Consider the following 21,367-nt stretch of genomic DNA (forward strand, 5'->3'; position numbering starts at 1 on the left):
TGCCCGTGAGTTCTGGATGCTGCCACGAAACACTAAAAAGCTAGTCTGGGAACAAGTTCCTACCCATCAGCCAATGAGATCAAACCTCCTCCCCACTTGTGACAGGAGATGGGGGGCTGATCTGTGACACGGCAGTGAAACCTACTAACAATAGCGCCATTCTCTGACATCTTCAGAGGAGACCATGGCTCTTTAGCCCAAGACAAAGGGGAGGAGTTTTGAGCTGCAGTCTATGAAGCCAAGGCCTAGAGGAGGCCTACAGTGGGGTGTGTGCAAACCCTGAGTGTGTGCAAGCCCTGAGTGTGTGCTCATTAGTTGGGCCAGACCTCAGCTCAGCCAGCTGAGGATCTCCGGAACCAGAGTCTCAGAAGGGAACTAGAAACAAGGACTGCATATCCCTACCATCTGCACTGTGCTCAGAGCAGGCTGTTGGGGGCCCCACAGCTATGCCTTGCTTCAAAGTGCAGGTATACAAGCCAGCTGTGTTCTGGACAAGGACTCAGGACTTTAAAATCTAGAGCCAAGGTTGGGGGGTAAGGGGGTATAAAAGTAATGGTAAGTGTAGCTTCTGTTCTGTATTGAGGTTCTGGAGAGTTCTCCAGGAGAAGTGAAAAAAAAATGGTCCAGTTGAGGCAGGAAAGTAGGTCAAAGGGCCAGGTCCAGAGGACCTTACACAAAGGCTAAATTAGCATATGAGAACTCACCACTAACACTCTCCAAGCCTGGAGCAACTCGTGCAGTGCAGAGGCACTGGAGATGACCTGTGGCTCATTATAATATTAAAATGCATACCCTGGGTGGAGACTTAATAAGCTAATGAGACACTGGATGCATGAGGCTGTATGGAGAACTCCATGTAACAGGATATGCACAAGAAAGCCCATGCTTTGCAAATGATCCCCAAGACCCCAGAGAATGTGACATAGAAGCCCCCAACTTTTGTAGCACGCTTGCTGCTGAGTTTTTCTAATTTTCATCTCTCCTCCCTCCTTTAAGTTTATGTAGTCTTAGCAACTCTCACTCTATTTGCTACTATTCGTATGTCTCTGTCTAATTCCTTGACCTAGAACACAAGAACTTGTCACCCCTCTGGAGGTACCCACCAAACCCCAGTATCACAACCAGATATATTCCATATTCCTCAAGTGGTCATGGGTCCATTGTGTGGCTCCGAGCGCTAAGACAGGGTAATGACAAAGGCAGGGTGTCCTTTGTGCCCAGGATGCTGAGCATAGGGCCAAGGTACATGCCAGTAGTCACCACAATGGCTGGATCCATGGCCCAGCTGCAACAGGAGCTGTACAGCTGGGCCTTCTTGACCTGAGATGCTACGGTGGAGATGTGCAGCTGGATGGGAAGCCAGGTGCAGACTTGCGGCAACTTTATAAATCCTCAGGGCCTTTGAGACCTCCGCATCTGGCCCTGGGCACAGATGTATAATTACCGGCTCCAGGACTGTCTTAGAAGGTCGCCACATGCCTCACACTGGGCTCAGACTAATTAAATTAAAACAAACCTGATGGAGAGGAAAAACCCGACTTGAACCTCAGGAGGGTGATAAGGTGACCGTGACTGACGTCTGGAAATGCTGCTTGAGTCCTGCCCCAAGTTTATTTTCAAGGTGCAGACTCTGCCCAGCAACCCCTGGATGAAGGCTTGTGATTCCCCATGGGGCAGTGAAACACATCTGGAGCCACAGGGAAGCCTTCAGCCAAGTCCCTGTGCAGCCTCAAGTGAAACATGCCCCCTTCCAGGCATTCTGGTAGAGTCACCTCAGCCTTGAGTTTATCTTGAAAGTGACACACCCTTGGGTCCAAATTGGTTTCCTGCCAATCTGCACAGCTTCTCCTCACACTGGACCCACTGTGCCCAGGCCAGTGTCCCGTCAGTGGGAGTGGTTTGTGGTGTCACGATTTCATCAGTTACAGTCATAAATCAAAGCACTCACTGAGTGCACGGGGTGGGGCACCGGGAAGTGGGGGGAATTGGGCTACAGATTTCAGACAGCCTCTGATGACGTTTCTCGCTTTTGCACTGGTGAAAACTGATGATTCACTGCTCCAGTTTGTTTGCTACGGCTGTGATAAACCCCACTTCCAAAAGCAACGTGGGGAGGAGAGAGTTGCCTACACTTCCAAATCCCAGTCCATCGCTGAAAGAAACTGGGACAGGAGCTCAAGCGGGGACTGTGGCAGAAACCTGCAGAGGAACGCTGACTGCTTCCTGGCTTGCTCCCTCATCTCTCATCAGCTAGCATTCTTAAGCGGCCCAGGCCAGGACCCCCTGTCCAGGAATGGTACCACCCGAGTGGACTGGGCCTTCCACATCAATTACCCATGGAGACAATGCCCCACAGACATGACCACAGGCCAGTCTGATCAGGTAGTCCCCCAGCTGGGACTCCCTCAGATAACTGTGGACTGTGTCCCGTTGCCAGCTGAAAACTAGAAGATCTGCTAAGCATACACCGTAAGGTTTCTCTATACACTTGCGGTCGTTAGGTCAGACACAGGGATGGGCAATAGACAGTTCTTAACGGAACTAAAAATAGCCCGAGATAGCGTGGCTGTCTGCAACATTTTAACCCTTCATAATCTTGAAGTTCCGTTATTTGGCCTTGTAGAATCTCTAACATGGGTGCCGCTTTTCCTCTTTCTTTCTCTTTGCTTGTTTGCTTGCTTTTTCATTTTGTACTTTCTGGGAACTTCAGTTCACACCAGGCAGGTCCTTAGAGAATCTCTATACGGCCATAATGCTAGTATGTTCCAGGCTGTGACATGGCAGGCGTATGTTTGATGTGGAACTGACCATGCTTCTTCAGTAGGCCACAGGTCATGGGCAAATTGAACCATGAGGTTCTGGTCTATAGGCTCACACCTCGGCCTTCCTTCCCTGGGGTGACCTGCTCCTCTGATGGCCTCAAGGCCTTCTTTCTACCCAAGACTCTGGGGTGATGTATTACAGAAATCAGTTTCATCCCCTGAATAGTGCCTCTGTTAGAATTCTCCCATTTCCACCCATTTAACACACATGCTCTGGAGATGCCACAACAAAAGCCCTATAGGCTAAGTAAGTATCTCAGTGAAAGTGATAAGGAACTTCAGAACCCAGGAATCTTGCTGGTTTCAACTGCATTTCTGCCTTCAGCTTTCATACTACCGTCTCGAGTGCAGAAATTCCTGATAAGCACGTACAGAATGAATGGCTGACCACACTGGTCACATTCAGACGGGCCAACCCAGCATGAAGCAAATCACGCTGCCTGAATAGCTCTCGAAGTGGTTATTAAACCGAGAGGGAACTGTCCCTCCTAACAGCACACGAACGCAAATTTCCCATCATACTGTGGGCAGATTGTACTAGAATCCAGGCTGATACTAGCCCAGGAGGCTGCATTTTATTAAGCCTCTTGGCTGGAGGGGGGTTCGTAAAGTCCTGTGATGTGATGTTCCCAGCAAGCCGAAAGCTCAAGAGACTCCCTGCCCCCCAACCCCCTCCCAGGTCCAGGGGCCTTTCTTATCAACAGGGGAGGGAGAGGGAGCAGCTTGGGAGGGCAGCTCCATTTTGACTGCAGGAGATAGACTTTCTTGGTTTGCCAAGGGGATTCATATAGGACAATCCATGTGAGGGACTTCTTGGTTGCTGGGTCCTGGAGTTACCTTTCTTTTAAAAATGTTTGCTTTTATTTTGTGTGTGGGCATTTGGTCCACATGTATAAACATACATGTGTATCACATGTGCACAGTGCCTGCAGAAGCTAGAAGAGGGTGTTGGATTGGCTGGACCTGGAGTCAGAAATGGTTGTACGTCACCATGTAGTGCTGGGAATTGAACCCAAGTCCTCTGGAAGAGCAGCCTGTGCTTTTAACTCCTGAATCATCTCTCCAGTCCCATGGAGTTAACTTTCTTATTCTCGTAGCCCCATGTGCCTAACCCACTCTTCTTGCCTCACACATGGGCCAGCCAGGAATAGTGGACCCCCAGCTAAAGCATGCCATACCTGCTCTCATTTGCACACACTATCAGAGACCACCCTCTGTGGCTGGGGAAGCTCCTTGCCTCCCCCACTCTGCAGCCCTGGCCCCTGCCAGTGTCCACTTGGTGACTGTCCCCACTTTGTCAGGCTCTCTCCAAGTCACCTTCCTGCTGGGTCCTGAGTTTCGCTGTCTGAGCCTCAGAGCTTTCTTTTCGTCTGGCTTGGCTTTGTTTTTCCTCTGTTCTCATTATTTTCCTTCCAGGGGCTTTGCTCTGGCCCGGACTAGAATTTCTTTCTTCTCCATGCTTTGGGAAGTGTTTCACGGGGCTAATTTCTAAGGCCTCTGTGGTGCTTGTGTGCGTGCGGCTGGTTGTTCTGTGGATTCTGGTTTCCTTTTCTCTCTTTCCAATCTCTCTCTCAGCTGGAGTTTGGACATTCATCCTCTTCACCCTGCGGTCTTTAGTCACATGGTCACAGATCAATAGATGCCATCCCACAATAAAACATACACTATAAAAACAAATATAGTCTGTGAATTCTCTGATTCCGACCAACAGCAAACACTTGTGAGCTAATTTTAAAAACATTTTATAAGCTGACATGTTTTTGCCTCCAAGATTTAGAACTGGATTCCAAAGCCCGCCACAATCCTCATTAGCTTTGACACCAGCTACAAACAGATCAGGTTCACCAACCACCAGCCTCAGTTTTCTTATCTGAAACACGACGGGCTGGACCCAATCATGGCTAGGTTAAGCTCTGTCACCCTTGCCCACTTCCGTAAGAGCTGTTTTCCACTGTGAAGATATTATGCCCTCCCTGCCCCTGCCACTGACCTCGTGTGTGTGTGTGTGTGTGTGTGTGTGTGTGTGTGTGTGTGTGTGTGTGTAACTCTGCCTGTCTCTCTGTCTTTCTTGTTGTCTGTCTCGTCTCTGTTTTTCTCGTCTCTGTGTTGATTTCATTTCTATCTTTAGTCGGTACAGTAAGTCAGCCGCTGCCATGCCCCTTTGTGACACTGTTACCTTGTGATTGATCTGTGCATCCTGTCTTTCTTCCAGTCCATCCACAGGACACTACTCTGTTGCCTCTGCCAAGCAGAGCAGACAGCCACGAGAAGCCACCAGGGGGGCTTTGCCAGATACAAGCCACTGTGTGCCCCACAGCAAAGAAAAGGCACAGATGTTTGGCTTTGTGAATAGTTGCTGATTCAACTTTGTCCAACCCAGGAGGACGTAGACTTTGTCCCAAGCTCTTTCCTATTGTGCTTGTCCGTAATCTCGGATGGCATCAGCAGCCAGATTCACCACTCAAATGAGTGATGGAAACTGCCTTATCATCCACGCATTTTAAGCTCATCCCATCCTTTCCCACATTGCCCCCCTTTAACCACAGAGCACCATGGCAGCTGTGTACTGGACTCTAGTAGGTGACATCATCCCATTTCACAGATGGAACTCAAGCACAAATGACAGGCAGAATCAAGACTCCTGGCTGGTGCTGAGATGAAGCAAAAATTGTTTTCCTAAAGACGCAGATGCAGAAGTAGACCCAGGCCCAGACTCTCCCAGAAGCCTCAGCGGAATACTGTGGTAGAGCCATCCCAACTCCTTTCTGTCTGCAGACTCCATGAACAGGGCAGTGTGCTAGACACGTCAGTCCTGCCATGGCCAACCTCAGCTGTCCCCAGACTGTGCAGGCTGAGGCTGGGCATCGGGGTGGTACAGAGTCAACCCTGAGCACAAGGGCTCTGCCAGTTGTTTCAATTCTAGCCTCTTTCCATTCCAAAGGTGACAGTGGTCATAGAGGACATACTTCCTTGTCATTCCACAGCCTCCGCACTGAGTGTGAGCCTTCTGTGGGCAGGTGTCCCGTCCCTCGCTGTAGACCTTGGTGGACACAGGCTCTTATTTGAACAGAAATACACAGGTGCTGCTATGTTTTGAATGCAAAGTGTTCCCCCACAGGCTTGTGTTTGAACACTTGGTCCCTACCTGCGATAGTATTTTCGGAAGGTTGCAAAACCCTTAATCGGTGGAGATTCACCAGAGGAAGTGGGTTGCTGGAGAGCTGGGGAGTCTTAGGGATTATCATGAGGTACTACTTCAGACTCACCACAGAGTGCACTCAAGACAAACCTGGCTGAGTTAGTGAGCCCTATCTGAAAATAAAAAGTGAAAAGGGGCCTGAGGATGTAGCTCGGTGGTAGAATGTTTGCTGAGGATATAGCTTGGTGGTGGAATATTTGCTCAGGATGTATGAGACACTGGGTTCTAGCCCCAGAACTGGAAAAAAAAAAAAAAGAAAGAAAGAAAACAACAACAACAACTAAAAACTCATCATCCTGTACACTTTAAGGTTTGTGTGTTTCTGTTATCATGTATATACTGTGCTTCTTCTTTTTCAAAGGAGACCTGGTCTGTCTGTGCTGGGCATGTCTAGGTTCTTGGCCTCTTATTCAAGAATGAAATCAAAGCTTGTGCAGATTGCAAAGTAGCAAGGAAACTTTGCTGGAAGCGAAGCGACAGTACAAATCAGAAAGAATTTCTCCATGGAGGAGAAGCAGCCACACGTGGAGGCGCCAGCTCGGTCACTTCCCTTCCTCACCGGTGGCTCCTCAGCTCCCGGCAATGGCCAGCAGCCCTGTGCTGTTCCTGGGTGATTGCTGTCTCCATGGTCACCAGACTTCCTTCCCCCTGCTCCCTGTCTTCTGTCTCCAAGCACTCTTTCTTTATAAGGACACTGACCTCTGGCTTAGGTCCAGCTTAACTCACCATGACTTGGTGGTGAATAATGGCATCTGTAAAGAAGCCATTTCCAAGTGAAGTGGCCCCCTGAGGTCCTAGGTGGACACACACACCTTTGGGAGTCCTGCCCCCCCCCCCCCCCAGCATCTATCTTCTCAGGTCCTTCTGCTGGAGATGCCAAAACCAGATCCAGAAGTGTACAGACCACACTGAGCGTGCAGCTCCTCCCTCAAGACTGGCCCTCCTACCCAGCATTCCGGAGCTCCAGTCAACAGGCTCTGGGCTCTCAGCCAAGCTCCTCTCCTCGGGGATTAACTTTGCTTTGAATGATGAGCTCCAAACACTTGCACTCTGGTTAAGAGAAAAATCTGTGTGACTCAGCAACCCTGAGACAAGGTTGTTAACCTCAGGATCAGGCTCACATTCTGTAGAGGTTCCAACACTGTTGCTGGGAACAGAAGACAGTTGCTCCTCCCCACCACCTCCACAAACCCTCAGTAATTCTGTTTGCATTTGATCTTGTGATGTCGGCAGGCGATGAAATACTAACCCTGTTATCAACCACATAGGAAACAGTCCTGTGTTCTGGGAATGCTATGTTCAACACATATGTTACAGCATCTAGTGACCCCGAGGAAGTGGTTACCGGTTACCTCACCCGTATTAGAATCTGAACAAGGGAAGGCTCTACCTCAGGGCCCATAGCCCTGGTGACCTCCATCTTACTGCTGCTCTACAGCTGGCCCTGCTTCTCATTGCCCGTCTCTAGTTGCTCTCCAAGGACCCATCCCTATCCTAATCCCACCAGGGTTCAAGACCTGCAAGGGACAAACTCACCTGTCACTGTCCCAAAGTATGTGTCAATCTTGAAGAGATTCTGAGAAGAACTGGGTCTCTGATGCTGCAGGGAGCTCCCGCTGTCTCCTCCCTCCTGCTCGCCCCCACATACACCCCGAGCGTTTTAAATGTAAAAAGTACTTCTAAGACATAGGCAGGCACAAACACAAGGCCTAGAAGGCCTTGAAGACCGAAAAGGGAAAACTGTCTCTAGAAATGACTGAGGCAGAAGGAAGTCCCTCAACTTTAAGTAGTGTGACACTCTAACAGACAAAATTCATATAAACAGATGAGGTAGGGATGGTCATCCATGCCCAGCTAGGCTAGGGTAGAACTTGTGTGGTTTATTGAGTTTTCTTCACTGTGGTTTTCAAGACTGACCCCCTACATTGCACAGGCTGGCCAGGAACTCTCCATTCTCCTGCCTCCCATATTGGAATTGCAAATGGTGAGTAGGCAGAGTTTCTACCCAGCAGGCCTTTGACAATGGACCTTTGATGGCCTTTAGCTTCCAACGGCCCGCAGAAGGCATGAGGGGTTTTGTGGGTCACTAGTCTTAGGCGTCTGAGTAGATTCAAGAAGCTGGGGCAGGCAGAAGCTTGGGGCTTTGACAACTGGGAGGTAAATGGTTGAATTTATACAGACAGACCCCAGACACAGAGGCCCTGAGATGTTGGTGCTGGTTAGAGTCCAGGTGCATGAAACTGAAACTTGTCTAGCTATTTCCGCAAAAAGATGATTCAGCAGCAGAACGCAGGCGTGTTCAGTATGGGCAGGAGAGTGAGAGGATGTCCAGAGCCAACACCAAGCTGGCCATGGGATAGCAGCCTCCTCCCCAGCTCAGTGGACAAAGCAGAAACAGGGGATGTAGCACGAATTGTTAGAAGGTCTTATTAATAAAATCAAACCTAAAGCCAGGTATTGGGGTGAATGCTGGAAGAGCAGAGACGCAGAACAAGCCACAGACACCTCACCTCGCCAATTCCTCAGCTGATCTTGTTTCCTCAGACTGGAAGCCTCTGAGTCGTCATCCAAATGGATCTCAGCTAAACTGCTGCTCAAAGCCTAAAAGCTTAATCAGCTCTAGTTCCTGGTTTTCACACCTTATATACCTTTCTGCCATCACTTCCTGGGATTAAAGGCGTGAGTCACCATGCCTGGCTGTTTCCAGTGTGGCTTTAAACTCACAGAGATCCAGACGGATCTCTGCCTCCAGAAGGCTAGGATTAAAGGTGTGAGTGCCACCATTTTCTGGCCTCTATGTCTGTCTAGTGGCTGTTCTGTTCTCTGACCCCAGATAAGTTTATTAGGGTGCACAATATTTTGGGGAACACAATATCACCACAAGGGGGATTAGAGAGCACCCCCAGCACCCATGGAAAAGCCAGGTGTGCCCACATAGTAGACACCAGGAAGCCTCAGAGCGAGTCTGCTAGTTGGACCTGCTATGCAGGAAAGCTCTGGGATCAACTGAGAGACTTTGCCTCAAGATACAAGGTGGAGAGCAACTGAGGCTAAGTCCCAATACCCACAGGCCCTCACACACATCAATACACTAATGTTCACGCACTCACACATTTACGTGCTCCCACACATACACACAGGTGCACACACAATACACACCTACACGTACAAAACAAAGAAGTAGCCCCAGGAAAGGCTTGAGGCCTTGTGGGGCAGGAAGCCAGGAAAAGCTGCTGAGTTACAAATAATGAGAATACTTAAAAAAAAAAAAAAAATGAAAAACACCTCTTGATTGAGTGGGCCGTGCTGTGGGAAAATGGAGAACGTCCAGATCATTTTGGAGATTAAGATAAAGAGATTAAAAATAGCCCATGTCCTGCAAACTTTTAGGGGAAGGAAACAAAACCCCTAACTTCTCTAGTGAGTGAGAAATAAAGTCACAAATGATGAGCGAGACCCCTCACAAAGGCTCTGGAGAGGACCACAACTCATTGCTTGTGATGTTCAGCATCTCAGTGACGTGGCAGACATCAGTTCCTCCACCGTAGCCGTTCCATGGGTATGGGCTAACCTTTAGCCACATCTCTGACCCACGGGCCCAGTCTGCTCTGTCATCTGAGAGTCAGTATAGTCACTTGACCCAGGGCCAGGCTCTAGGCCCATGATCTGTGACACTTTGTGGAGGCTGCGTTTTGGGTCTGCCCAGGAGGCCTGATGGCCACTCCCACTCTGACATCACAGCAGCTGTCCCTGCGAGGGAGGCCGGCTGGCATGGCTCTTTCCTGTCTGTGCTCTATGCCCAAAGGCAGACTGTTGAGCCCCTACAGAGAGAAGTGACTAATTAATATGATCGTGACATACTAATACGATGAATTAATATGCTCTTGCTTCCAGGAAAGCTATTGGGAGACATGTGAAGCTGACTGAGGGGCTAGTCTTTAACGGGGTGTTTGTATAGTGACCGGGGTGGGTAAAGAAAGGGGGCAAGGGAACGGGAAGGGATGGAGGGAAGAAAGACTGAGAGCAGGAAGTAGAGAAGAAAGGAGAGAAGAGCAGTGGAGGGAGGCGGGAGAGAAACGGAAGGAAGGAGCAGAGGCAGGGAGGGATGGAAGGGAGACAGGGCAGAGAAGGAAGGAAGGGCCACAAAGCAGGGTACAAATGAAGAAAGGAATTAAGGAAGAGCTTGGAGAAGATATATTTAATTTAAAGAAAAGCCAGCCAGGCCTAGTGGTGTATGACTTTAATCCCAGCACTGGGGAGGCAAAGGAAGGCAGATTTTTATGAGGTGGGAACTGGGGAACAATGGAGGCTCCTGACACCAAGGCTAGCACGGGCAGTACCAAGGGGACACACTGCAAATCAAAGCCCAGTCCCACCAATGAATGCATTAGGGCCTGGGGACTGCAAGGGTCCGCCCCCTGCCCTCACCCCCTACACCAGGCTGTCATGGCAGCCCAGCCTGCTGCAGTTCTGGGTCTGACACAACCTCTCCACCTCTGGGCTCTTAGCAAAATGTGTACTGGCCCCCAGGGAGGCTCCAAGAGTCCGACTTGTTGGTGTGTGGGGAAGGTCCACTCCTCAGTCACTGGAAATGCCACTGGCTTAGACCTATAGCACAGAGTGGGGACAAAGTCTCTTCTGTGCGGCTCTAATCACGAGGCTGGAGTCCCTGTGACAACACCACTCTACAGAATGGATGGGACACACTCACTTGTCATGTTCAAGTGCATCCGGCTGCTCCCCTCAAATGTCCCCATGCCCCCACTGAATATGTACCTGAATATGACCAACAGCGTTGTGTCTGCATTAATATTTTAAAGGAATACTTAAAATATTTCCCCAGGCCCAACATGAAGCTGGAAGGCTAGGCACACGCTCTCTTTCCCTGACCTTGGCCTTCACAGAAGTAGTGAATGCCACCATGGAATGGATATTGCAGAGGTAGCCGAGGGGCCAGGTGGGCAGATAGGATTCTGATACAAGCATCTCCCACCTCAGCTCTGCTGCAGACTTTTGTGTCTCATTATCTTTTCTTCTGGAGATAAACAAAACGGAAATGAAGCTCAAAAAAACGCACCAGGCATTTGCTCAAGCAAATAACGAATCCAATTTAAACATTGCTCTTGCAATTCTTTTCTACTTTGTACAGTTGGATCTGACCTTAGGGACCAGTTCTACTTCTTGGGAGGGGTTGGGATGCCTAGTCTCAGAGCCAAACATGGCTCTTAGTAATTTGCAAGAAAGTGCATCAGAAGTGTGAGCTATTTGGGGTAGACAAGACATATGGGTTACTTGAGAGAGCAGACATTGTGCGTGTGTGCTATCAGGGGTGGGGTGGGGATAATGTCATTTAAAAAATTCATTAAAAAAAACAAAACAAACCCTCTCTACTTTATATTCTAGGGTGAATTTCTCCCTTCTTTCTACTCTTCTTCACACCTGCCCTGCACTTGGTTCACCTGTGATTTCCACTGTGAGTCTGTGAGTTTCAAAACTGTTTCTTTTCCATATGAGCCAGGTCCTTTAACCTTTAAATCCCTGTCATCCATAAGGCCATTTTTTCTTCCTAGACTTGAAGTCTTTGTGTTCCAGACACCTTTAGCTCTTTCTTCACTCTCTAAACATCTGTCTGGTTGTCTCCCCATGGACATTTGCTAAATAATATGGTTTATTTGGGGTGTCTGGTTGTGGGAAAACTCACCCATCCACCAAATGACATTTTAAATCCCATGCTCTTTTAACTTTAAAGAACCAACTGATTTCCTTATCTTCTACAGGATTTGCTGTTTGAGCATGAGCCAAGGACCTGCAGGGACAGTATCTAGGGCCCCTTCCCTGAATGTTCTTATCAGGCAAAGTTTACAGGCAGAGAGCAGACAGCCAACAAATGGCAGCAGCCTCTGTGCCTTGTAAAGCTTTTCCAAATGATCTTATCCCCAAAGCTCCAAGAGGATGCAATTTCCCGTTAGCGGTAAGTGACATGGTGATGTCCCTTTTGCTGGCCAGAGCCTCAGCTCCTACACTTTTTCTTTCTATATACTAGTTCAGTTTTTCCTTTCCTGTGCCCAGGAAGAGGGAATCTTTAAAAATAACTTACAAGTTATTACTTGTGTGTGGATATGTGTAGATCTGTATGTAGGTATTCCTATGTTGTATATTCATGTGCCCACAGAGGCCAAGAACAGGGAGTCCCATCCCTTGAAGCTGGAGTTACACCAGTTGAGTCACGTGACATGAGTGTTGGGAGCTGCATTTCATTGCTGAACTGAGTGATTGTCTTTATCAGATTGGTCGATAGATAGGCATGTCTTGGGGGATTGTGTCGATTGATAATAAGATGTAGGTAGGACCAGCCTACTATGAACCATTCCTTGGCAGATAGTCCTGGATCATATATGAAAGCTAGCTGAGTACCAGAGTGAGTAAGCCAGAGAGTGAGGCCCACAATCAGGTTCCTCTGTGCCATAGAGTTATAGCCTGTGGTTTCTGTTTCAGGGTCCTGCTTGAGTTCCTTCATTGATTTCTCTCAGTAACAGATTGTGACCTGAAAGTATAAGCCAAATAAGTCCTTTCAACTCCAAGTTGCTGTTGGCCAGTAAAAATATATGTAGATATAGAAATAGATATCAGATTATATATATTAGCTATTTTATGTGAATGAGTATTTGCCTGCTTGTATGTCTGAGCACCATGTGCTTGCCTGGTGCCTGTGGAAGCCACAAGAGAGCATCAGATCCCCGGGAACTGGAGCTTTGGATGTTTGTGAGCCACCATGTGGTGCTGGGAACTGAACCCTGGTGCTCTGTAAGAGCAGCTAGTGCTCTTAGCTGCTGGGCCATCTCTCCAGCTCCCTTGGCCAAACTGTTTTGTCACAACAACTGAAAGAAAACTGGAAGAGGGTGGCTGAGAAAATGGCCGAGATGCTCCTCACTCTCTCTCCTGGGTTCTCCCTGTGGGTTCAGAGCAGCAGAAGAAACCATCTTAATTATTTATTATAGTTGTTTCTATTGTTTATTACCTTACATATTTTATGCCTGACACATACATGGCCTGAACATCTTTCCCACAAATCAAAGATGACTCATATGGGTTTGTGGAGTTAAAGTTTTTTATCCCCACAGGGGCACATAAGTATGTGGGGTGTTTCTGTGGGTTTCCTTTGTGGATGTTGCAGTGGATGCTCATCTACTTGGGGGGCTGGCCTGAGGACTGGGATGCAGGAGGAGGACAAGGACATCTCGGGAACGTAGAAGCAGCAGTAAAAACAGGGGTGTAAGCTTTTCACCTATCAGACACATCTCCAGATCCCGAGAGGGAAATGTAAGCCTTCCACACAGCTCAGAAGCCTGGAAGGCTCAGCGCCTCTCTGATCCTCTCACCTCTCTCCCCTGGCTGGCCCTGGACTACAGGAGGACCAGGAGAGGACTGTGGCCAGACCTGAGGGCCAGAGGTAGGCACCTCCTCCCACAGCTCTTGCGAACAACGAACTGTTCCAGCACCTGAGCTCTGATGCACAGCTCAGAGGAGCCCAGGGTTTATTCCCACCAGAGACAGAGTGACTGCTAGACAGTTGGGTCTGTCAGCTTTATGGAGACTTTCTGGCCGGAACCCCTCCTGCCACAGGATGCATCTGAGTTGCCACCCACAGCTTCTGTTTGAGGGGTCCCTGGGGGCAATAGAGACCGCTCATCCCTTCCTTTGCCAGCTCAGTGATGAAAGAGTGGGGGTGAGTGAGTCAGACGTGGGCATGAATTGTCACACATAGATCAGGGTGTTTACATCCAAAAGCAATCGAAAGAAAAAAATAACTTGTTGTATCTCCCGGCAAGCTGATGACTAATCCTTCCCTGCAATGTGTTTTAGCTAAGAAGTAATAACTCTTCATTAGGAGGCTGCCCAAGGGGGCCGGGCTGCCATGGCAACAGCCCTTCAAACAGACAGACGTTCATGATTCCCCTAGGTATCTTTTCATCTGACACCTTTCCAGAACATTCAGTATTTGGACCAGAACTTAGATGTATCACATATTTGTTTACAAGAACAGGTGTGTCTGTGGCTATGGCTGTGTACCTGAGAAGGGCAGTTTATTAATTTATATGGGATAGAGCTATATTTGGCCCTTGGTTCTGGAGACTAACAAGTCTGAGAGCCTAGTGTTGACATCTACTCTGCTCAGCCAAGCTCTATTATGGCACAGCAAAGGATGTCACATGGTAAGACACAGCAAGCCAGCCAGAGGAGGTGAGGGTCCTAACCAAGCCAGCCCTGTGACAACCTATTGTTTTGTTAATGTTGGAATAGAGGAATGGAGGAGACATTGTGCCTTGATCACCTCCTGAAGACCCCACCTCTCAGCACTGCTGCCCTGGGGCCCAGGTTTCTAAGGCTTGAACTTTGGGGACTATATAACAGGGTGTATATAAGTGAAATAGATGGGGGTGTGTGTGTGTGTGTGTGTGTGTGTGTGTGTGTGTGTGTGTGTGTGTGTGTGTGTATAGTAAACAGATGATGTTTCTCTCTTGCTGCCAGTTCCCAAAAAGCTGCTCAGGCTTATATTACTTATAAATGCTTGACCGATAGCTCAGGCTTATTACTAACTAGCTCTTACATTTAAATTTACCATTTCTATTAATCTACATTCTGCCACGTGGCTTGTGGCTTGTTACCTCATTTTCTACATGTCCTGCTTGCTTGGTGGCTAGCTGGCGTCTCTCTGACTCCACCCTTCTTCCCCTCCACCCCCCAGCATTTTCAGTTTGGCTTTCCTGCCTAGCCTTCTTCTGCCTTGCTAGAGACCATCAGCTTCTTTGTTAACGAATGAGAGTAATATATATTCACAGCATACAGAAGGGTTATCCCATGTAAATACATACTGTGTAATGCATATGCATATATTATAACAATATATTGCACGCATACATGTGTATGTACGCACTATCATAACACTATATCATTGTAATGTGGATGGTCTCTCTACTGGATGGGACCCTTTCCATCTTGAAGTAGAGTAGTTGTGATCACCTACACAAGACCTTTATGAGATCTGGCCTGTTAATGTTCCTATATGGAGGACTAGGAAGAATTCACCAGGCTTAGAAGACACAGGACTCCCTGATAGCCTCACACAATCCCTCCTCTCCCCAAGATACTGATCACCATTATATATAAAATAAAGAGTTCTTTGGTCTGGGACTGTGTTCAACGTGGCTGCCTTTGAGTAGCCCATGCTCCTGTAAACAGTCTGCACAAACTCACTGGCTCAGTCTTGGATGAACACTTCTCTTTGGTTTGCTGATGTCCCCTCTATCTGGGATGCACTGATGTCATTCATATCTCCCTAGGAAAGTCCCATAACAAACACATATGTGTATACACGGGGTGGATATATGGTCTGAGCAACCCGGCTGCCCTCGGATGTTTTCTCCAGCAGGAGGTACCACAAAAGCCTGATCAAAGCTCCTCTTTACCTCTGGCTCCAAGCCCTGGGAGCCAACAGTTGCCGGCTCCTCTGACTCAAAACGGAAAGGAATTCCAGAGATGTGACCTCTCCCACCCTGGTGTACTGGCAGCCACGCATGGAACCCTGACGGGAAGGAAAGCAGCCGCAGCCGCACCTGTGAGCTACAGAGTCCTGCACCACCCGGGGAAGGGGAGCAGAGCAGGGAGGTTGCCGTGGAGCCCCCAGTCCCAGGCAGGGGGAGAGTGGTTTACATGCATTATGTTCACCTTCTACCATCTCTTCCTTTGCGGGCCAACAGAGCTAAAGCTGGATTTGAGACTTCAAGGACAGTCCCAAGAAGGCAAGGATATAGAGAAGAAGGCAAGACTTCCAGTAGCTTCCTTCTCCTGGCCAAGGCCTCCATGTGTCAGCCAGTGAAGCAAACTAACGTAAAATTGTACAACAACGACATCACTGTGCTGAGAAGTATGGGTTCTGTGTCGGCAAGGAACCCCAAGGTGTCTCTGTCCCATCAGGCAGCCTTTCTGCAGCAGCCAGATTTTCATAAACATTGGTCAGGACACGTAATCACTCATCTATAGGTTTTACTCAACACAATCGGTGGTCCCCAGATAGCTGTTTGTGTTACAAGGTGGCAGCCTAAATCTCATGCTGAGAGTCTCTTTGAAACCGCAGTCACTAATGTTCACTAGGCCTTTCCCAGACACACTCCATGTTCCTCTAACCACCCTTTTCCTCCCCTAGACAGCAAATTCCCCCTGGGTGGCCGTGCTGGCTAAGGAAGAACTTACAGGCACCTGGCCTGCTCCCTGTGCTGACTGCATGCCTGGCGTTCATTCATTCACAACATCCCTAAGCAGCTTGTGTGCCAGTGAGAGTTCACATCACAAAAATGAGACCCTAAGGCAGAGAGAGGGCGAGGAGCTTGCCCAGGGTCACACGGCCAGTTGGAGAGGGAAGCACGATCCACTCCCCGCAATTGCATGGTGGCTCTGGGCTATTTTCTGCTCTATTCTTCTGTCTATTGAGTCTCAGAGCCCTGCAAGCGACATGTCACCTCCTGAGAGCTCTTCTGGTCAGCCATTGTTAGAGGGGAAACCGAGTCTAGGGAACATGGAGAGAGGCTCTGACTAGTCACTGCTGCAGGTAGCAATCTCAGCATGTGCCATGCCGATGGTGATTACAACCTTGACTTGAGGTTTGAGTTCAGACCATTTCTGTCTACAGTCACGTTAAGAAGCAATCTTGTTCTGGGGAGACGGTTCAAGAGGGCACAGTGCTCGCCGTGTGAGTGTAACACTCTCAGTTCTGATGCTCGGAGCTCACACAAAGCCAGACTCAGCAGCCCACACTTACACTTCCTGTACTCTTGTGGCAAATTGGGAGGCTTACCTGTTATGGTGAACATCCCGCCCCCCACAAAATGGAAAGCAAAGACCCAAGGCTGTCCTCTGACCCCCACATGCACTCTGTGGCACTCAGTCACCTGCACTCATACACACAAACACACACACTCATCACTCATCATCATCCATGCACGTGAACATACACATACATCATACATGAACATACACAAACATATAATCATCCATAAATATGTGGCTACACACAATAAAAAACTAAGAAGAAAAAAGAACCATTCCCACTGTATTCTTTCAGGGGACCTCAGAAGAGATTCTGCTACAATCTAACCTTCATGGAATCTATGGTTCTCAGAGTGCTGGGATAGGGTTCCCAGAGAGGCAGGACTTGGGAAGCATAGAGAGCCACAGAACTGGACACCAGAACATTTTTACAGTCTGGTTCTCTCCCTGAGGCATGGTCCAGGCAAGGCTGTTTTGAGCCCATGTTTACATTAAAGCTCACAGATGTTCCTGATAGTTCAATAACTACTTATCACAAACATGCTGAGTGGAACCCCTGTTCAAGGCCCTGGGATCCAAGGTGATAACAAGGGGTTGTCCTGCTATCTGTGAGCTTGTGTTGAAGTCAAGAGAAATCGATCTGCAGTGAGTAAGTGATGGGTAAGGAAGATGACCTCTGACAGCATTGTGTGTGGTGAAGGAGGTCGTGAGGGCGAGTGCTGAAGTGACAATGGAGAGGTTCAAGGAGACAGACAGTCAGGAAACTCTCCTAAGAGATGATGCAACCGAGCCTGGTAGAGTCATCAACTCTAAACTGAGCTGAGAAAGATGGTTTCTGGAGACAAGAGAAGGGGCTCTGAGGCGGGCTGGTTTCGCTTCCCAGGGACAGACAGCTAACACCGTTGGCAGGAGCAGGGCCCATGGCCATAGCCTGAGAGTGATCTTGTTCTCTGTGCAGTGACATGCCCTGGAGGGTGCTAGACAGGAGAAGAAAGATCTTATCTGCTTGTGAAGAAGACTTGATCTCCAGGCTCCCCTCAGCAGCTTCAGAAGTCCTGGAGACGGAGGCCAAGGTCCACTTTAGCACCAAAAGGTGTCCCTTCTGACCCTGGCTTATTGCGTTGAAAATAAGGAAAGCCGGACTCACTAAGCGTAAGTACTGCGAAGAGCTGTCCCCCAGCCTTCACACACACAAAACCACCTAACGCTGCAATTCTGATCACAGCGTCCTTTTTAATTAAGGAAGTATATCAAACATAAAAAAGACACTGGGTCAAAATGGGCAAGCCATCTTCGCTTTAACTGATGCAACTGTAGCCATTCAGATAGTTTATATTTGTTATTAAGCCTGCCGGGAAAGTAGACACTCCAGGTCATCAGACCAACAGAAAGGGAGCTGCTGGTCTAATTTAAGTCTCATTTGGATTAGGGTTGGCTGAGAGTTCCGTAGGTCAGCTGGCCCGAGGTCATCAGAGAACAGAAGACAGGACAGTGATATTTCATATTTAAACCTAGCCACTCACACCCACGGGAGGTAGAGCCGTGTGGGTGTCAAGGCTATTTCATTGTTAAGACTGGGTAGAAATTTGCTGCATGGACCATGGCTCTGTCCTTCCGTTACATGATGCTCACCACAGGTGGCCGGGCAAATGGACTCCAGCAGCCGCCTAATTAGGTGACCCCAGCTGGGAAAGACAGGGCCTGCCATACTAAGCACTTTCTCACATCCTCTCCAGTCTCCAGCTTGCAATGGAGTCTGTAATGTTCGGTGATTTACACCTGTCTGAATTCTACCTTTGGGATATCAGAGAGGGGCAGGAAAATAAAGGAAGAAATTGCTTATCTGCCTGTTAACTTCCACTACGAATGAACTCTTTCGAACAACTCAGTTTGATAAGAATCTGACCACAGTTTAAAGGAAAGAGGGGCACCATGGGATGTAGTTTTCTGTCACAAACAGTTCCAGGCAAACTGTGGAGTCTTCCTTGACTCCTGTCCCCTCTATCCAAAACCTAAAGGCCATAGACCAGGGAAATAGGTGTGAAGGTCTTACAGGGCCTTTTGAAAGCCACGCTCAGCAAACCTCCGCAAGAGAATGCTCAGATTGGTAAAGTTGCCTGACCTCCATGTTACTGACCTTTGCGTCACTGTGACAGAAACACTGGGCAGGAACAAGTTAAGAGTGGAGGGCTTATAGCTCAGGGTCTCTGTCAATCACAGCCAGGGAAGGCGAGGCAGAGGGAGCACATGGCTGAGCCTCCTCACATGATGGTGGGCTGGGAGGTGGAGAGTGTCTGGGACTAGAGGCTGGATAGAACTTTCAAAGGTCTGCCCTCAGTGACCTGCTTTTACCAGCTAGGTCCTGCCTAGTAACGGTCCCATAATCAGAGGTTTCAGCAAGAATTAACTTTGCTTTTAAAATATATTTTTGTGTGATGTAACTTCATGATTGGGTTGTTGGTTTACTTTTCAAGCCCATGTAGGCTTTCACGTGGCTCAGGCTGGCTTTTAACTTGCTAGGTAGCCAAGGCTGGCCTTGAACTCCTGATCCTTCTGTTTCTAGCTCCTGAGTGCTGGGGTCACAGGTGTGCACCCAGCTGGATTAATAGCAGTTGTGTATAAAAACAGAATAGAAAAGTTCCTTGAAATTTAACAAGCTCCTGCTGGCCTGCAGAACCTGTGTGTGGAAGAGCTCCATCCCTGCCCATGGAGTCCTTCCCTTCTCTCCTGCCACTATGAAGGAAGTGACCAGACCCCTCTCCCCTCTCTGCCCTTCTTGAAGATGATAACTGTTTTTGATGGTTTGAGCCCCAGGACCCAGCTCTGAGTCTAGCTTCCGTGACCCTCAGGCAACATGTTATGGGTAACACCCAGAATGTCACAGAGAAGCTCTTCTCAGACATTGGACTCTGGGACAAATTTCCAGTCCTGCCTCTGGGAGCCACGTGGGCAGTGTGAGCACAGGTTTATAAATTTTAGAACGCCTGTGAATGTTGGAGGAGAGACATTTCCGAGATGGTTAAACCAGACCCCAAACTCCCTCAAGGACTATTTTTAAGGCTATCAATCTCCGTATCAGTTGCAATTTACAGCCCTAATAGCTGTTCTTTGCCAGTGTACGTACCCATAAATAAAACCAATATAAAGAAGGTATTTAAACGTAATGGAAGCAACGCCTACGCTGTCCATCACAGATGACTCAGCTCTGCCTCACTACCTATCACTTTTTGTGAGATCTTAACCACACTGTATTCTGTAGATGTGCTTTGCAAACAGCAATCACAAATTTCCAAAAGCTACGGGAAAGACTCCCCAGGATGAAAGATGGGTATCTGAAGGTATTCTGAAATGCTGGAAGTCACAGTCCTCAGAATGTGTCTGGGAGTCCCAGGGGAGCTCGTGTGCCACAGCTAAACAAACACAAACATTACAGTGTGAACTTCTTAGTATCCGGTTTTCCTCACATCAAAGTTTACTGGTGTGTTCAGGGACTGAGGTAACAGATACAGAGTTCTACATCATGGGGCGCTGGGGCAAGAAGGCTAATTTCTGCAATGCTTGCTCACCAGACCAGAGTGTCTCATGTTTCTCTTTGGCAACACAAGAATAATGTCACAAGTTTGAACGTGAGTCCATACAAGACCATGTCTTTGTTCAGTTTTTGTTGTTTTGTGTTATCTCACCTCATAGCTATTGACCCAAAACACAGCTCTGTCTTTAGGAAGAGTAAAAGACAGGCTAATGTCAAGCCAAATGTGGGTGACTTTCCTGCTTGCTTTCTGTTGCTGTGGTAAAAACCATAACCAAAAGGAAATTGGAGAAGGCAAAGGTTTATTTACAGACTATATAGTCCACCATCAAAGGAAGCAAAGGCAGGAACCTAGAGGCAGGAAGTGAAGCAGAGACCACAAAGGAATGCTGCTTACTTGCCTGCTTCCTCTGGCTTATGTTCAGCCTGCTTCTTTACAACCCATGACCGCCATCCTGGGGATGGCACCACCCTTGGTGGGCTGGACCTTTCTGCATCGACGAGCAATCAAGAACATGTCTCATAGTCATGCTTCCTAGGTTTGTCAAGTTGACAACCAAGAATAGTCTTCACAGTGAACATAGTCGGAGAAGAGAGATTCTCAAATAACATGTTCTAATGTGGGAAGGGTTTTAGGAAAACTGAGCAAAAGGAAATTGTAAGCCAAGGCAGTTTTGAAAATACATTAGTGGAAATGTCAGATAGGTTGTTTATAGCAAATCAGGGAAAACTCAGCTACATGTCTCAGGTACTACCTGATGGCATTCTGAGCTTTTGAGTTGGTGTAAGCTGTGGAGTCTGTTACATTTATACATCCCAAAGGCTTAACCTGATAGTCACACACACCAGCCTGGACATATACAGACACAAGGAGAGTGAGGAGGAGAGTAAAAACACAAGTGATTATCCATTTCTGTGCTGTAAATCGACTGAAATAAAATACATCATCTTTTGTGTGGATGACAGTTATTCAGAAGTCCAGTAGTGAGGGCT

At 48.2% G+C, this 21,367-nt stretch overlaps 1 long non-coding RNA gene across 3 annotated transcripts in view; it reads left to right on the top strand.

Moving 5' to 3' along the window:
- The window catches only part of LOC128103746 (uncharacterized), a 61,723-nt gene extending 43,931 nt beyond the window's left edge, over window positions 1–17,792 (top strand). Inside the window, exons 3-6 of one of the 3 annotated variants that reach the window (XR_008215766.1) lie at window positions 11,425–11,502; window positions 11,799–11,992; window positions 15,363–15,637; window positions 15,780–17,792. This is a non-coding gene — a long non-coding RNA (uncharacterized LOC128103746). Of the gene's footprint in view, window positions 1–11,424; window positions 11,503–11,798; window positions 11,993–15,362 lie in introns of all 3 variants that reach the window. The other 2 variants (XR_008215765.1, XR_008215764.1) reach the window with 2 other exon arrangements.
- The last annotated feature ends 3,575 nt before the right edge of the window (window positions 17,793–21,367 follow it).

Source organism: Peromyscus californicus, unplaced genomic scaffold (assembly GCF_007827085.1).
Source record: "Peromyscus californicus insignis strain IS unplaced genomic scaffold, ASM782708v3 Scaffold_8__1_contigs__length_139910024, whole genome shotgun sequence".
NCBI lineage: Eukaryota > Metazoa > Chordata > Mammalia > Rodentia > Cricetidae > Peromyscus > Peromyscus californicus.